Consider the following 18,562-nt stretch of genomic DNA (forward strand, 5'->3'; position numbering starts at 1 on the left):
TCGGTAATAAAATCTCATAAACCTAACCCATTACTATTTTTAGAACAGGAGTGTTATTTCCCCTTATGCAGTTACGCCATTTTCTTCCAATGTTTACCAAATTAATTTCTTACTAAAGTCAGACTTATTTCATTGAAAATTGGATGACAATACACACTCATTTATTTGATAACATCAATCTACATTATTTTGGTAAAGGTAAATACACTTGATGCATTTCTGTTCTCTATTTTTCATGCCAAAATCATCATATTTTTATAAGAAAGTGGGTGGGGTAAGATCGAATTTACATAATTTATGAGTTGTGTTCAGACCATTTAAAGCTTCTTTTTTTTTCAGTCCTCGAGTAGAATAATGTTAATGCATGTTCACCACCATTTCAGACCTAACTTGAGACTTTGTTTCTGCAAATTTAATCTGTTAAGAAAGTTTAAAGTTAGAACAAGAGGGAGCTTCTGTAAGACAGTATGCTCAACTTTCCTCAGTGACTGACTCTGAATTAAAGCTTTGCCAGTAAAAGGGGCAATTAAAGCTTTGCCAGTAAAAGCATAGGCACCCGATTTTTTGGGCTACGCTCCTGCACCGCAGAGCGCGCGCGCGCCGACATATATCGTACCATGTCATGCACTGTAATTCAACCTACCTATATAAAAGGTGAAAAGTCCACAAATCTCCCGTTTAAGAAATGGCATATTTTCTCCTGTTACTTAAAAAAACTAAAGGTACCGAAGCGACCATTATTGAAGCAACGGATGTTTACGTTTTGCACCGTAGACTGGTTTCAGAAGTTGTTGTTGTTGTGAGATGTTGCTGGCGCCAAATTTGAACGGTTGTTTTGACAGCACAGAAGTGTAAAAGAAGATATCAAAATAAAATAATGGAAAAGAATGTACTAAATTTAAACGATTGGTATGATCTTTGATTCAAAAATACATCAGTCAGCACCGTCAAATTGTTCTTTGTAACTTGGGGCCTCAATGACAGTGAGTTGGCTGGATTCGAATGTCCTTCCTACTCACAGATTTTTGTTCGAAATCTCGCTTAAATATGGTATTCTTCGTGTGAGGTGTGTGGAAACCTTCCCACTGGTTTATCAAAGACCGCTGGATCAGCCTATGCTGAAATAGTTCTATAGGTCATACTCCACCATCAAAAACAGGAAAAGTTGTCATATGGTCTAAATTCTGTCATTGTGGCTCTAAACCCAAAAGAAACTACATGTGATATGCATAGTATGAACATATAGATCTAAGAGTAGATCTAATTGTAATTAACAAGTCATCATAAGAAATATAACAAAACGAAAGTAGTAACAAAAAATGTTTACATGCTATAGATACTTTCATCAGCTTATAGATGGTAGGGTATATGTGCGATTTTTATCAACTTAGAAAACTGTTGCGAAACAACGTTAAATATATACGCTGTTTTAATACAGGTCACTTTCTGACTACCTCGCAGTCAAAAAGTTGTGAGGCTATCATCAGGCATTTGATTATAAATAGATCTATGCAGGTACAGTCCCATAGAGTTCTTGGATTAACAATTAGATACCATTTGCATGGTCAGTACATCTACAAACTGTTATGAGACTCGTTTAAAATACTATTTTTTGAAACGTGCAGAAACAGTAGTTAGCTCAAAACTTGTTTCATGGGAGTTATTATATTTTGCAGTATTCTGTAAGTATGCTGAAACAGCAGCTAACATAAAAGACTTTATTGGGTTGTATTTATATGAGAAAAAAAAGCGAAAACTGACATGACTTTTGTTAACACTGATTTTCAATAAGTGGGTTCATTCGTTCTTCCACCTTGATAAAAAGCATTTATCAATTAACCACGTGATTACGTTTTGTGTTGAAATATGGACACCATTGAAGCTGTTAGGGAAAATAAGGTTTATCTGATTACATGTGCAAGAACATTAAACAGCCATTCTCCCAAAATCGACTCATATTGGAAAAAAAAAACCATGTCGCCGAGCTTTCAGTAATATTTTTCAAAATGTTCGAGCACAAAACTTTGAACTTGGGCTTAATCTTATACCAGCAATATATTGACAATTACTTAAAACATTTTTTGGTATCTTACTGCACAATTAGCATACACGAGTAGACGTTAAAATTGCCAAATATTTTAAAAACGCCATGTCGCCACGATAATCTGCGAATAAAATGGGCTACTTCGTCATTCTACGGCATCATTTGGTATTGGTGTTTCAACTTTTTAACTGTACCTATATTTATCATGATACAATGAAGCATGTTTCCCATCAGAAACTGGTATTTTGGTAGTAATTTCTCTTTGTATCGAACACGTCTATGGTACCGTAACGAATTTTGAACATAGTCTAGCGAACGGTGATTACAATTAAATAGTCGTTTTGAAAGTGCGTTGAATGTGTAAATGGTTAAAGTCATCAGCAAAATTCCAAGAATAGGCTTGCCAAAAGAAATAAATGCTTAGAAGCCGTTCAAAGTCAGAATTAAAAATTCCGCATTTCAAGTACTATGCTTCCGTAACGCTACTATTATAAAAACTGAGCGCCCAAATGTGAGATTGGAGTTAGAATGATAAACACTGTACAGAGAATGCTTCGAAACATAATCTGTCACAACGGTAAGTTCATCTTTGTTTATTATATAAGACAATAAACAGTTTTTATATGCTTCCGTAACACCTATTTTCCGTAACGTTATGTTCCGTAACAAACTAAAAGGCCGTGTATATGCAAATGACAGTCATAAAAATGTTATATATAAATGGTGTTTTATTTGAGATGTTGTATAAAATTGCAGTGTTACTTTTTTATTAAGAAAACTGACATTTTGGAAGTGTATGATGGTAGAATAGTATATTTGCAGATAATGGTGATAAAAACTGAAATTACGAATCCTAAGGTGAAAAATTATGTGAACTAAGTGCCTTCTGTTATTAAACAAAGTCTGCCTATTACAAAATTCTGTTATAATTCTAAAAATATTTAGTATTTCTGACTTTTTTGTATGGTTTTGTAAAAGTTACTTTTTATATGTTCCGTAACAAACTTTCGGAAAAGTTTCCATGGCAGTTATTTAGTTGTATGAGATAGTTGGTGTTTTTAAAACCTACTGTTTAACTCCAGACTGTTGTCTAATGCGTTTAATTCAAACAAGTTACATTTCTTTTCTTTTGAAGAATCTGTAAAGATTGCAGAAATTTTGAGACAATTTCAAGAGTTTGCTGATTTTCGCATTTCTTATCGGCTAGATAAAAGCTAACAAAGATGTGTAAATTTCACCGTCGGTTTTTACCCTTTACTATATTTATTTGTATGTAGAATGACTTTTTATCAAAGAAATTTGAAGTAAGTAGCAAATTTTTGCATTTCTATGTAATACAACTCAATGAACCTATTTTCCGTAACAAAATTAGGCACTATCTTCTGGAGGGCATCGTGGTATCTGTACTTCTGCTAGACCGATGAAAAGAAAAACCAACTTACTGAGTCTTAAAATCAGTAATGTTTTATTTTCTTGTGAGTGTAGCCTTTGCGTAAACACTAATGATGTGTCACATCCTCGCATGAAACTGTCGGCCAAAATGCTGCTCAGTTTCTTATACATGTCACAAGAAAAATAATCTTTCTGAAGTATAATGTTTTCATCTCATCGCGGTTTACATCTCTTCCTTTGAACAAATTTATTTCAAAAGCATGTTTGTGTATAACATTTATTGCGACTCCGATAGACCAGTATTTTATTCCACTGACGGTACCTGCTCGGGAAGACTATATTTTTTATCCAGTCTATGCTACTTACCGGATATATATTTATCTTTTTGTATGAAATATATTATATTGAATTAACAGTCTTGTGTACAACACCCAGCTAACAACATCTCAACAACAACAACATCTCACAACAACAACAACTTCTGAAACCAGTCTACGGTGCAAAACGTAAACATCCGTTGCTTCAATAATGGTCGCTTCGGTACCTTTAGTTTTTTTAAGTAACAGGAGAAAATATGCCATTTCTTAAACGGGAGATTTGTGGACTTTTCACCTTTTATATAGGTAGGTTGAATTACAGTGCATGACATGGTACGATATATGTCGGCGCGCGCGCGCTCTGCGGTGCAGGAGCGTAGCCCAAAAAATCGGGTGCCTATGAGTAAAAGGGGCATAATAGTCAATAGATTTGACTGTAACAGAGATATTAGACATTATAAAACTTTAACAAAAAATGTAATTTAAAAAGTGGCATAACACTGTCAAAATTCAAATCAAGAGTTATGAGGATTGTTTCTTCTTGTGTATACATTATTGTGTGGCCAAAAATACTGGATTTTGTCTCTAGGTTATGTGTCCGCGCGCTTAATTTATGTCGATAAAAACCCTCCAGTTTTGAGACCCTAACTCCTGCTGAAAAATGGCAAACCTCCAGTTTTGGGATTCTGAACTTATCACATGTATGGCATTTAGTTAAGAAATCTGTGAGTCTCGCGGATGATCCGGGAGTCTTGACATGTATGTAACTGGCAAAGATTCGTTATTGAAACACAGTCAAAATGATTACTCAACAAGAAACATTACCACTGCATTCAGACTTGTTTAGGAAAGGACCCGGTAACCAAACCCGGGGGGATACCTAGCAACTCTACCGAGCATGTTGTTCATGGGGAAGGACCCGGTAACCACCCCTGTGAAATAATCTGGAATAGTTCTAGAACTATACTAACATTGTTCTAGAATAAGTGCTCTAGAACAGTACTAGAACAACGCTCATTAGTTCTAGAACATTTAAAGAACAGTTCTATTACGTTAAATGAGACAAATCTGTCCCTGGAATGTTCTAGAACTGTTCTGTTACCTTTTTTTATACGCCCGTTTGAAAAACGGGACGTATTATGGGAACGCCCCTGGCGGGCGGGCGGGTGGGCGGGCGGGCGGCGTCCACAGACCTTGTCCGGAGCATATCTTCTACATGCATGAAGGGATTTTGATGAAACTTGGCACAGTTGTTCACCATCATGAGACGGAGTGTCATGCGCAAGAACCAGGTCCCTAGGTCTAAGGTCAAGGTCACACTTAGAGGTCAAAGGTCAAATTCAAGAATGACTTTGTCCGGAGCATATCTTCTTCATGCATAGAGGGATTTTGATGAAAATTGGCACAATTGTTCATAATCATGAGAAGGAGTGTCATGCGCAAGAACCAGGTCCCTAGGTCTAAGGTCAAGGTCACACTTAGAGGTCAAAGGATACAAGAATGAAAACTTTGTCCGGAGCATTTCTTCTTCATGCATAGAGGGATTTTGATATAACTTGGCACAAATGTTTACCACCATGAGGCGGAGTGTCATGCGCAAGAACCAGGTCTCTAGGTCTAAGGTCAAGGTCACACTTAGAGGTCAAAGGATACAAGAATGAAAACCTTGTCCGGAGCATGTCTTCTTCATGCATAGAGGGATTTTGATATAACTTGGCACAAATGTTCACCACCACGAGACGTAGTGTCATGCGCAAGAACCAGGTCCCTAGGTCTAAGGTCAAGGTCACACTTAGAGGCCAAAATTCAGATACAAGAATGACTTTGTCCGGAGCATTTCTTCTTCATGCATTGAGGGATTTTGATGTAACTTGACACAATTATACACCATCATGAGACGAAGTGTCATGCGCAGTTCCCTTCTTTCGAATTACTTCCCTTTGTTGTTACTATAAATAGCTTATATTGTAACTTTTTCATTACAAGTCATAGGGAAAAATCGAGACCACTTTTCTGTAGTACAATATGCATGCTACATCCAATTTTGAGGTGTATTTTGACCAGTCTCTACCTGGTAAAGATTTTTGTGAGGACTTACAATTTTTTTTTTTTTTTTTTTTTTTTTTTTTTTTTTTTTTAAGATTAACTTCCCTTAGTTGTTACTATAAATAACTTATATTGTAACTTTTTTATAATTGACCGTAGGGAAAAACCAAGACCACTTTTCTGTGGTACAACATAGATGTTACTTTTCAATTTTAGGTGTATTTTAAGGTATCTCTACCTGGTAAGGAGTTTTTTTGTGGACTTAGAAAAACAAAACACTTAGTTATTACTAAACAACCACAAAGTTAAAATTCCATTTGCAAATACAGGTGCTAGAGTAAAGAAATTTGCTGTGACGGGCGTATATTGTGACATTCTTGCACTCTTGTTATCAGTTGTTCTAGAACAGTTCTAGAACATTTCAGGGACAGATGTTCTAGAACTGTTCTGACCATTTGTTCTAGAACAGTTCTACAACGTTAAATGGGACAGATCTTCCCTGAAATGTTCCAGAACTGTTCTAGAACATCTGTCCCTGAAAAGTTATAGAACTGTTCTAGAACAACTGATAAAAAAAAAGTAACAGAACAGTTCTAGAACATTTCAGGGACAGATTTGTCTCATTTAACGTAATAGAACTGTTCTTTAAATGTTCTAGAACTAATGAGCGTTGTTCTAGTACTGTTCTAGAGCACTTATTCTAGAACAATGTTAGTATAGTTCTAGAACTATTCCAGATTATTTCACAGGGGATATTGACATGTTGAGTAAAACAGTAAACTAGAGTGGGTTTGGGAGCATAATAAGAAGTAAACAATTGCTGTATAAAATACAAAACATTAAGTTAAACAATGTATAATTTACTTAAATCTCAAGATTGAAATTCAGATGCAAGTACTTTCTTTACTTCAGGGTCGTGAAAACTTGTGACATTTTAAAAGGACTTTATTTTTTTAAAATGAATGATTTATGACAACACCATAATTACTTATTTGATTTTCAGTATACTCATGTTCCTTTTAAACAATTCCTTACTGTATAGTATGATAGTTATTTCCTTCTTATTTGCTGCACAAACTTCTCCAAAGTTGCTGAATCACATGTGCAAAAAATTTCCCAGCATACAACAAAATAATGGAAACTGATCATGTGACATTATGAATTTAATGTTCATGAACATTAATGAAAAGTTCATGAAGTTATTCATTTATTGTAAAAGGTAATAAACCTAAGTTTTATGTTTAATGAATGAACTGTTCAGAAGTTAAAGTTATACATGTTTTTCTAAATTTTGTGTAACAATCATTGTATAGAACATTTGAAGAACATAAATCCCTTAACTGTTCTAAAAGTGTACTGGAATTCTGTTGCAGATCATTTCTAGAACATAATTTTTATGCAGAACTTGATTTGACAAAATCTTCTAGAATTTTGTTTCAGAACATTTGTAGAACATTGGAAGGAATTGATGTTTCCTTGAAATATTCTAAAAATGTTCTACAAATAAGTTCTGGAACATTTGTAGAACTTGTAAATCACAGAATAGGCCATGAATTTATTTTGGAACTTAGAACCAAATATTGTTCTGCAAATGTTCTTGATTTGTACAATAAAATGTTCCAGAACAGTTCTAGAGCAATTGTTCTAGAATTGAGTTACGGAACACTTCTAGTACTGTTCTGTTACGTTCGGAAACAGTTCTAGAACTGTACTGATTTCTAGATCAGATTTTCGCAGAGGCAACCCAGGGGAATACCTATGACTTCTGGTCAATAATTTGTCAATAAAATTAAGATCCTATTTACGTTTTATACCATTTCTGTCCCCTTTTAAACCCTCTACAAGAAGCATGGGATGTAATGACAATATACACATCCTACACAGATGCAAAATGTAGTCCTAGATAGATGATATCATTACATCAGTGTAAATTTTGCAGTCCCTTGAATATCAAGGTAATGGTATTTGACTGTATTTAGTTTTGTAACATTAAAGACATAACAGGCTTCAAATCACTAATGCAAGAAATCTGTAAACCAAACAGTAATACAATCATTTTTTCAAACAAAATAGTGGAATATCTGTTCCAATTTTTAGCTCACCTGAGCAATGCTCAGGTGAGTTTTTCTGATCGCTCGATGTCCGGCGTCCGTCGTCTGTTGTCTGTCGTCTGTCAACATTTAGCTTGTGTATGCGATAGAGGCTGTATTTTTCAATTAATCTTCATGAATATTGGTCAGAATGATAACCTTGATGAAATCTAGGCCGAGTTTGAAAATGGGTCATCTCGGGTCAAAAACTAGGTCACTAGGTCAAATCAAAGAAAAACCTTGTGTATGCGATAGAGGCTGTATTTTTCATTTAATCTTCATGAATATTGGTCAGAATGTTAACTTTGATGAAATCTAGGCCGAGTTCGAAAATAGGTCATCTTGGGTCAAAAACTAGGTCACTAGGTCAAATCAAAGAAAAACCTTGTGTATGCGATAGAGGCGGTATTTTTCAATTAATCTTCATGAATATTGGTCAGAATGATAACCTTGATGAAATCTAAGCCGAGTTCGAAAATGGGTCATCTCGGGTCAAAAACTAGGTCACTAGGTCAAATCAAAGAAAAACATTGTGTATGCGATAGAGGCTGTATTTTTCAATTCTTCTTCATGAATATTGGTCAGAATGATAACCTTGATGAAATCTAGGCCGAGTTCAAAAATGGGTCATCTCGGGTCAAAATCTAGGTCACTAGGTCAAATCAAAGAAAAACCTTCTGTATGCAATAGAGGCTGTATTTTTCAATTGATCTTCATGAATTTTGGTCAGAATGATTGCCTTGATGAAATCTAGGCTGAGTTCGAAAATGGGTCATCTCGGGTCAAAAACTAGGTCACTAGGTCAAACTAAAGAAAAACCTTGTGTATGCGATAGAGGCGGTATTTTTCAATTGATCTTCATGAATTTTGGTCAGAATGATTACCTTGATGAAATCTAGGTCGAGATCGAAAATGGGTCATCTGGGGTCAAAAACTAGGTCACTAGGTCATATCACAGGGCCCTCGTTTGCCGATTTTTGGGGCCGAAATTCGGCCCCGTTCCCCCCTCAAAATAGTATGTTTTTTTCCCCCCAAGTGTAGAAAAATTCCCCCTCGAAAAAAAAAAAAAAAAATCAAGAAAAAAATTGATACCCGATAGTCTTAGGAGCGTCTCGTAACTTAATGGGCCTGATAAAGTTTTACTCAGGGGTTCCATTTGACCCGGTTCAAAAGACGCTCAAAGGACCCGGCATGATAATTGCCTGTGTGTCACTCTGGACCCGGAGACATTTTCCTTTGATAATCCTTCCTCTTATCAGTCATTTCCTACAGTAAAACTATGTCCACGATAAACACGTGTATTCAGAATAAACACTCGCGGTCATGCCCTCCTGCCTTTGATCTTCTGCTAAATTCCCGCCCTTTATCCTGTGGACATGCTACACTGATTTTTCTTTATCAGCAAGTTACGTCATGGCGAGTGAACAGAGGTAATGAGAATCAATGAAGTGTTAACATTAATTGATAAAGCGTTACTCGTATTGAGCCTGCATACTGTCAAAAAAGGGCCAATTATTATCGTAATTAAGGGACCAGCTAATTACCGAGCATGTGAAAAGTGTCCTGCATGATTTCTTCATGCAAACTTTAAATTAGATCATTGTTTAATGATTGTACCTTAATATCAAGGAGAAAATCCACAAATTTAAATGAATTTGGAAAGTAAAAAAAAGTTTAGAATGTCCGTTCACGATTCTAATTACACCCGATGACATGTGCAATTTTTCCAAAATTCACTACAAAAACTTGACTTTCAATGCAATTTATAATGAAAAGTATTTGAGGAACTATCTCTGGTTTACCTTAGTGGACCAAGTTAACTGGCAAAAACAACATTTCAGACGACATTCCAAAAGTGTACCAGTATCCGGATAGTACGTTTTTGGATACATTTTACAGTGTTTTAGCACTTTTCTGCTAACAAACAAAAATATTGAAGAAAAACCTCATCAAATTAAAATGAATTTTGATAAAAATTTATTTACAATATGAGATTGTTATTATGCTGTAACATGTTCTTGGTTGTAGTAGCTATTAATTACCTAGTATTACTTTATAAGAAAATATAGTCAATTGTATCGATGTGTTGGGGCAGGACTCTTGTATTTTGAAAAAGGACCCTTCAAAATTTGGACCAAAGGGTCCCAGGACTCTTGGGTTTTCAGGTCTAGTGGAACCCCTGGTTTTACTGATCCGTATAATACGCGCGTTTTTCAGTTCCCTGGATGCGTGTATGCAAAGTTACTTCCCTTTGAAAAAAAAATGTCGCATAATGCACATCATACTGTAAAAAGATCACGGATGCAACAGGGGCGAAATGTGCAAAAATAGATTTGCTTTTTAAGCAGCATGCTCTCAAAAAAAAAAAAACTACTGTCACGGACACCGTTGTTTCATCAGGGCCAGACATGCACAATCAGGTAGATACGATGAAGGGAAGCCCTGCTCTGGCTGCTGCTGAGACAATGTCCGTGGATACTGCTAGTGCTACTGATAATGACAACATGTGAACCTCGATTGGATGTCACATAACTGATTTAATAAAAGAAGATAAAAGTTGCCTGTTTTCAATAGATTATGTTCTGTACAATACTTCAGATATATTCACATTAGTTTGATATCTGTAATACTCAATTGACCTTAATTTAAGGGGTTATGTTCAGATGTCATATCTCCAGAATGAATTCCCCCTTCCCTTGAAAACAACGCGAAATTCCCCCCTCCAAGGGCCTCGGCCCCAATCCCCCAAAATGTAGAGAGGGCCCTGTATCACGTAAAAACCTTGTGTATGCGATAGAGGCTGTATTTTTCAATTGATCTTCATGAATTTTGGTCAGAATGATAACCTTGATGAAATTTAGACCAAGTTCGAAAATAGGTCATCTGGGGTCAAAAACTAGGTCACTAGGTCAAATCAAAGAAAAACCTTGTGTATGCAGTAGAGGCTGTATTTTTCAACTGATCTTCATGAAATTTAGCCAGAAATATTACCTTGATAAAATCTAGGCCGTGTTCGAAAATGGGTCATCTCGGGTCAAAAACTAGGTCACTAGGTCAAATCGAAGAAAAACATTGTGTATGCAATAGAGGATGTATTTTTCAATTGATCTGTATGAAATTTGGTCAGAATGATTGTCTTGATGAAATCTAGGTCGATTTTGAACATGGGTTATCTGAGGTCAAAAACTAGGTCACTAGGTCAAATTAAAGAAAAATCTTGTGTATGCGATAGAGACTGTTTTTTTCAATTGATTTTTATGAAATTTGGTCAGGTTGATTGCCTTAATGAAATCTAGGTCGAATTTGAATATGGGTCATCTGAGGTCAAAAACTAGGTCACTTGGTCAAATCAAAGAAAAAACTTCTGTATGTGATAGAGGCTGTATTTTTCAGTTGATCTTCATGAATTTTGGTCAGAATGATTGCCTTGATAAAATCTAGGTCGAGTTTGAACATGGGTCATCTAGGGTCAAAAACTAGGTCATATCTAAGAAAATGCTTGTTTTATCGCAAGAGACCAATTTTTTGGTCCAATCTTAATGAAAATTGGTCAGAATATTTGTTTTCATGAAATCACTAGGTCAAACATGTTTTACACTGTTATGGAGTGTTTCTTAGGTGAGCGACCTAGGGCCATCTTGGCCCTCTTGTTCAAGGTTTTCTTGTACCAGATAAAGCCAACATTTTTTTATTTTCTGGTTTACGGGAGATTTTTTAAAAAATTAGGGTGGGGGGGGGGAGACAAATAGAAATAAAAGTCCCAATTTTGAGCAGTCAACCAAATAAATAAAAATAAAACATCTAAAAGGATACAATTTTTTTATTTTTTGTAAACCACAGAAAACGAAGCTTGCAAGCTTAAATTGCATACACACTCACAAATGACCTATTCTGAACTGGTTTATATCTCATCATCTCAGTATACTTTTGTTTTCTTTATGTGTAGCTTGTATGAATAATGCCATTTTCAAAGTCAACAAGGATATGCACTATTTGTGTTTTTGTATGTATCTATTTTGAAGTAAAAATAGACTCATTATTAAATATACATATACCACAGTTGACATTATCATATCGTAAGACCACTGCATAATATTTATTATTTAAACTTGAATAAAAACTGCTTTAAAATGGGTATATGCAATGACTACTTTAGGTCTGCATCCTGCATACATGCATATTGATTGGCTGGAGAGGGAGTCTTAAAAGATAGGCATTGTCATACTAGAAATGAAAAATTATGAATTGATAAATATTATGCACACTCAGTGACACTGGCTTTAAAATTAAATTGCTTTGGTTAAGTTTCAGTGGCTTGAATATTGTTTTATATTTTGCCGACTGTCAGTGCCACCATATTGTACGACAAGCCAAAACAGTCTGAATTTTGGTTCAGCTAAAATGTGTACAAAATAACAACCTTATCAGCCGATGTTCAGACAACAATATCGGAGATTTATAGGACTCTTCACTGAGATAGGACTTGGAATTAATAAGTTATGAGTCCGAAAAAACATTTATTATTGGATATGTCATGTGTTCCTCAGTGTCAAAGGCACATGTGGCAAATAGTGTCTGAATGTTTGTCCCAAACATACTTTCAAAGGGTCTTCTTACAGATTTTGTCGGTATACTTTATTAAGTGAACATGACAAATTATATATTGCTCGGAGTTTCATGTTTCATAATTATAATCTTTTGAGTTATAGTACCTGGCTAGAACTTGATCCTAGGAACTATTGAGATAATCTTTTATATATGGCCAATATCTCCACTGGATTAGATTGCCCGTCACAAATATTAAACAACCGTTAATCTGACGGTCCAGTTATTTTGACTAGTTTGAATCTTCTATCACATGTAGCATTGTCAAGCATTTGCAGGGATATGTCATTTTACATCAAAATTGCACTTTGTTCCGAACAGAACTACTGAAAATTGTGGTATTAGTTAGTTTTTCTTCTCTAACCCTCAAGACTTCAAAGTAAAAAAAATATGTTTAGCAAGTTGATACTCACTTTTGCTTTTCCATTTTGCCATTTCTTTGATTTCTTTCCTTTTTATCAATTGTGGTATTTTTCTGACAGTCCCACATGAATTCGATCGTTGTCCAATTATAATATACAGACAACAAATCTTGTACATGTGATACGCCAGATTTTTCAACATCTAGACAGCTTTGATACTGATAGTGAAGGCCATTTTTCGTAGGTGATTGAGCTTTAGGTGCCGTTATTGCTACTCAGATCCAATTTCTTTACAACACTTGTTATCTCTGCCAACTCATTCCAAAGATTATTGTCTGTAAACTTGTATATTTTTCCAATTTAATTTCACACAATTTACATTTATGCAGGCCGCCATTTTTCATGCGTCTACTGATCTAGATGAAAAAACCCTACCATACAGTTAAACTTTTATTTTTGGCAGCAGCAATTACAGACAGTCGGCGGGTAAAATGAAAATAAAAGTACTGAAAATGACTTTTATTTTTATTTTGTTTTGTCAAAAAATAGGGTCGGCGCTCCCGTAAACCAGAAAATTAAAAAATGCTGGCCTTATTATCTTGCCAGTTCTGATGTCAGCTTCAGGGTGTTTTATAGGTAATAGTTCTTTTTCCTAGAGAAAAATCTAATACAACATTGACATCAACTGAAGTGTTCCATTGAATGTTAACAAGCAATAAAATTCTAATAAATTTTGTATTGATCCTTTTTATAGACCTGTTAATGTTACTGTGATTTCTCTTAGATATAGAAAGGCCTATATAACACTTGTTTGCATTTGAAGTGATATGCATTTTCAGTTGAATATGTGACACCTTTAATTCAGATTTGGTAGCTAATGTAGTTCCTGATAAGTATTATCAAATTCTGTTCATTCAATGATAAAAGCAGGCAAAGTTCACTGGATTTGAAACCCCAACGGAAATATTTTGACAAGTTTATTAAGTGCACCAGTATAGACTGATAAAAATATCCTGCCCATTCAAGGCCCTTTATCAATGTGGAAAAAAAATCCCAGACATTATTTGTAGTGCCTGTTGAAAGGTTTGCTATTTTAGAAAAGATATTAAGGTGACTTCCATAAAAAAGTGGCGAGCCATTGATTTTCTAATTTGTGACCATTAGACTTGTTATGAAGTAGAAATTAGAAGAAGACATACAGATTATTACAGACAACGACTTTCCCTAGATCATTATTGTGTGTCTGTATTTCTAGAAGATTTGAACTGTTCAGGATGGTCATTTGAGACAGAATTCAGTCAGTTCCTGCTGGACAGTTCATATAGACTGCAGGGACAAAAAAAATGTTATATGTATTGTCACATGTTTTGCTGGTCCTTTGGTATTAAAGGTGTATGCTTATGTCTGTCTCGTTGTGTTTTTAGTAAGCATTTTGGTACTGTCATGTTATATATAAGGGTTGATCCAAAAGCAATGTCATTTTGTGATAATAATAGACATGCACAGAAAGAATGGTAATGACAGTTACGTACATGTGTAATCATACTTGAATTTTCAAATATCTTGTCATTCTTGATATAATTTCTGTAATTTATAACAATGAATAAGTGCACATTGGAAGCAGTGACATTACTTTTGGATCAACCCTCCTAATGAAATCTTAAAGAACTTGTCCTTTGAAAGCATTGAACACAATGAAGTAACATAATAGCAGATTCTGTTTGAGTGACTTTGTACAAATATGCAACACCCACATTCCCTTAGCATCAGCTTATTATTTATTATACATTCATGTTGAATGGATTACATGTTACGTTCTATTCTGTATATCCAAGATACTTGTCTTACGACCATCTTTGACTTGGACGTGTTTTCCTCCATGCAGTTAATGGATCCTTATTTAATTTCTGCTCTTTTAATTCAAGTATAAACCTTGGTTTATTTCTGATTCAAACAGAATGTCTATTACTATAATCTTTAAGTTAGATTGCATAACCAGCCTATTTAAGAGATACAAAGAGATACAAGTTACTATACTGTACAACTTTAAAATCAGCAGTTTCTGCTGAAGGACTTATATGTACAGTCTGAAGCCAAGGAAACATTCATGTATTCACTGATTCACACTGTTCATTAATTAATTCTCATCCATTTGTGGTAAAGGCAGAATCAATTATGTAATTGCCTTTTAACCTTTCCAGTAGCTGCATCAGTGGATCATCAGCTTGCATTATTTAAAGCTCATCAGGATTTTCTTTTTCTTTTACATGTAAAAGATGCAGCAACAAGTTCTGTGCAGAGGACATCACTAACAGCATTGCATCATGATGAGTGTTAAGGTTCAGGTGTTCATGCTAGGTTGGAGTCCAAAATTTCAGGAAACCATAAGCCTATGCAGGTCAAAGAGATAATACTACAGTGTTTTCAGTGGCAAAATCACAGCCTGAAGGTGATTGCTCAGTCTCGTTTAAAGCGGCATGCCTCCAGATCGTTCGACAAAAAAATAAAAAAAATTTTTTTTTTTTTGGTATCTTGAAATAAATGCTATATTTCCAAAGAAGGCTTTAAAACTTAATTACTGACAAACTTTATGTTACGGAAACACATGAGAATTTACTGTTTTACTACTTTTTACGATGAAAATCGAAAAGCGTTTGTCACGCTTTTACTCCAGGTAAACTCTGTTGATAATAAATATCTATATTTTGAAGTCATTATATTCACTACTTCAGCTATAGCGCTATTGGTTACGATGACGGGAAAATGTCTTTATTGCTGCAGCAGTCCGGGGTTTGATTCCCGACGCGGTCATCTTGTTTTCTTGATTTGGAATTTTTAAAATATTTTAGAAACAAAAATTCATATTCTAATGTTCATAATATGACCAAACTTCAGTTTGAAAGAAAGATTATTTTTTAGCCAAATCTGGAGGTCAGTGCCTTTAAATATGGTCCTTTTAAATTTTATGATACCTTTTTAGAACCGCTTAGGTAGCCTAGTGATAGAGTGCCTGCTTCGAATATGGGAGGTTGTGGGTTTGCTTCCTCAGGTTGTGTCTTTCCAAAGAGGTGAAACTAGAAGCTTCCTCACTTGGTGCTCAGCATTTAGAACTGGTCAGTTCGGTGTCAATATAATGGGATCATTTCACTTACCTACAGCTGATTCCAGTGAGGCAGCAGTATAGGGTGGTTGTATGCAGAAACTGTCATTTATAATGGGATCATTTCACTTACTTACAGCTGATTCCAGTGAGGCAGCAGTATAGGGTGGGTTTTATGTAGAAACTGTCATTTATATGACTGAAACATTGATGAGAAACTTGTTAAACTGCAGCACACAGTTATATTCAAAAATGATTATTGTATCTTTCATAGATCTGTCAGAAATTTCATAAGTAACTATATAAAATTCATCAGTGGGTCTGATAGAGCATATAATTTTACCTGTTGGAGAAAAACTTGACTTATTGAAATCTTAACAAATTCACAGCAAGTAATCTTTTTTGCATGTTTTTGTGATACATATATAATGTAAATTTATGTTCATGAATAAACCTATGTTTTACATTTAGCCTGCAATGACAATATTTTAAAAAATACCATTAAAAGGGGGAATATTTCAAAGACTGTATAGAAATGTTATATAAAGAAGTATATTAAGTAAGTCGTTATATATTATAACAGGAGATTTGCATGAACGTAAATTCTATATTAACAGTGCCAATTTTCCTTTGCTCTGCGTAAAATGAGTTCAATAAGGTATTAACTGTTATGGAACCTATCATGCGTCATGATCGGGCAAGTTTGCCAGAGATCTATTATCCTACTATAGTGCAATTCCAATATCTCATTTCGTAATGATCATTAAAACTAGCTAGGTATATTTCTATTGGAATGAGCATTAATAGGCACAGGTGAAATAATTTAATAAGTGTAAAAGCATTTTGCTTTTTTTTTTTAAGTGTGAAAATCATATTATAACTGGATATTGCATACAGTTACCTGGTGAGAAAAAATGATTTTGTTAAATAACTTCCGCTTTATTTATAATTACAATTACAGGCAATAAGACATGATTAGGTTCTACATAATACATTTCTGTACACACAGAAGTTTTTATGTCCCCTGGTGTTGAAGACCCTGGAGGAATATAGTGGTTGAACTTTCTGTCCATTGGTCTGTCACACTTTCATGAGATTTGCCCTTATTGTTACATATAAAATGTGGCCGACTCCATTGTCACTTTTCGGCAGAACTGCTTTAGAAAGAAAAGTAAATTTCAAAAAGGAAATATAATTCAAGGAGTTATTGCCCATTGTTACCTTGTAACTAAAGGGGCACCCATAGCTGTCTGACACATGTCTAATCCATTGTAGAGTACATTGTATTATTTGTAATTAAGTCAGAATATATTTAACTGCATTATTTTCCCAGATTTGTCACGACTAATGGACTTCCTGGAAAGCTTATATGTTTCTGCTGTTGTTTTATTGTGACCATTTCAGGCCAGTTAACCAGCTTTTAATGGATTTGTTAATAATATTGATTTTGGGAAAGTTGAAGTCAAGTAGGTCATGTTAAAATATAGAGGAGTGACCAAATATTATAGGGGAAATGTTAATTGATTAATAATTGAGAAAAGAGATAAATTGTACATTTTGCTATTATTTTGCTGTGATAAATTGTAAAAATGTGCACCGTAGATCTGGTAATACTCCTGATGGATCATTATTATGTCTCCCACCACACAGTGGTGTGGGAGACATATTGATTTACTCCTGTCTGTGTGTGTGTGTGTGTGTGTGTGTGTGTGTGTGTCTATGTGTCTGTCACAAATCTTGTCCGTACTCTTTAAGTCGAACATTTCTCATCCGATCTTCACCAAACTTGAACAAAATGTGTTTGACCATAAGTCCTTGGCCAAGTTCGATAACTAGCCAAATCGGCCCAGGCACTTCGGAATTATGGCCCTTGAATTACCGAAGATCAGCTTTTTACTCTTGTCCGTATTCTTAGTCAAACATTTCTCTTCCGATCTTTACCAAACTTGAACAAAATGTGTTTGACCATAAGTCCTTGGCCAAGTTCGATAACTAGCCAAATCGGCCCAGGCACTTTGGAATTATGGCCCTTGAATTACCGAAAATTGGCCTTTCTACTCTTGTCCGCGCTCTTAGTCGAACATTTCTCATCTGATCTTTACCAAACTTGAACAAAATGTGTTTGACCATAAGTCCTTGGTCAGATTCAATAACTAGCCAAATCGGCCAAGACGCTTTAGAATTATGGCCCTTGAATTACCGAAAATCAGCTTTTTACTCTTGTCCGCTCTCTAAGTCGAACTGTTCTCATCTGATCTTCACCAACCTTGAACCAAATGTTTTTGACCATAACTTTTCATTAATTTGCGACATGCTTTATCATGTTTATTTTGTGGTAGCATTAAAACAGATATACAGGACCCTTCCGCCGTTCGTACATTTTTGGTTCCATTTTTTTGTTGTTTTTCTTTTGGGGGGGGGGGGGGGGGGGGAATAAAAGAGGTTGGGGTGGCTTAAAAAGAGGGGGCGAGTGGGGTTTTCAGAAAATATATCTTGAAATATAACTTTTGCTGACCTGAACAGCAAGTAACCTTGTTATTTGAAAAATGTATTTTTTGTTCCCTGAATATTTAAGCTCACATGAGCACACAGCCTGCTAAAGTTGA

The 18,562-nt window shown here is 35.0% G+C and overlaps 1 protein-coding gene across 6 annotated transcripts in view; it reads left to right on the forward strand.

The window, feature by feature from the left end:
• LOC123545243 (estrogen-related receptor gamma-like) overlaps positions 1-18,562 on the forward strand; it is a 159,010-nt gene that overhangs the window by 56,554 nt on the left and 83,894 nt on the right. Inside the window, exon 1 of one of the 6 annotated variants that reach the window (XM_053521399.1) lies at positions 16,725-16,860. The exons of the other annotated variants lie outside the window; for them this stretch is intronic. The gene's annotated coding sequence lies outside the window, so the exon portion shown is untranslated. Of the gene's footprint in view, positions 1-16,724; positions 16,861-18,562 lie in introns of those variants that run through there. 6 annotated transcript variants of the gene reach the window in all.

This window comes from Mercenaria mercenaria, chromosome 1, assembly GCF_021730395.1.
Source record: "Mercenaria mercenaria strain notata chromosome 1, MADL_Memer_1, whole genome shotgun sequence".
NCBI classification, from domain to species: Eukaryota; Metazoa; Mollusca; class Bivalvia; order Venerida; family Veneridae; genus Mercenaria; species Mercenaria mercenaria.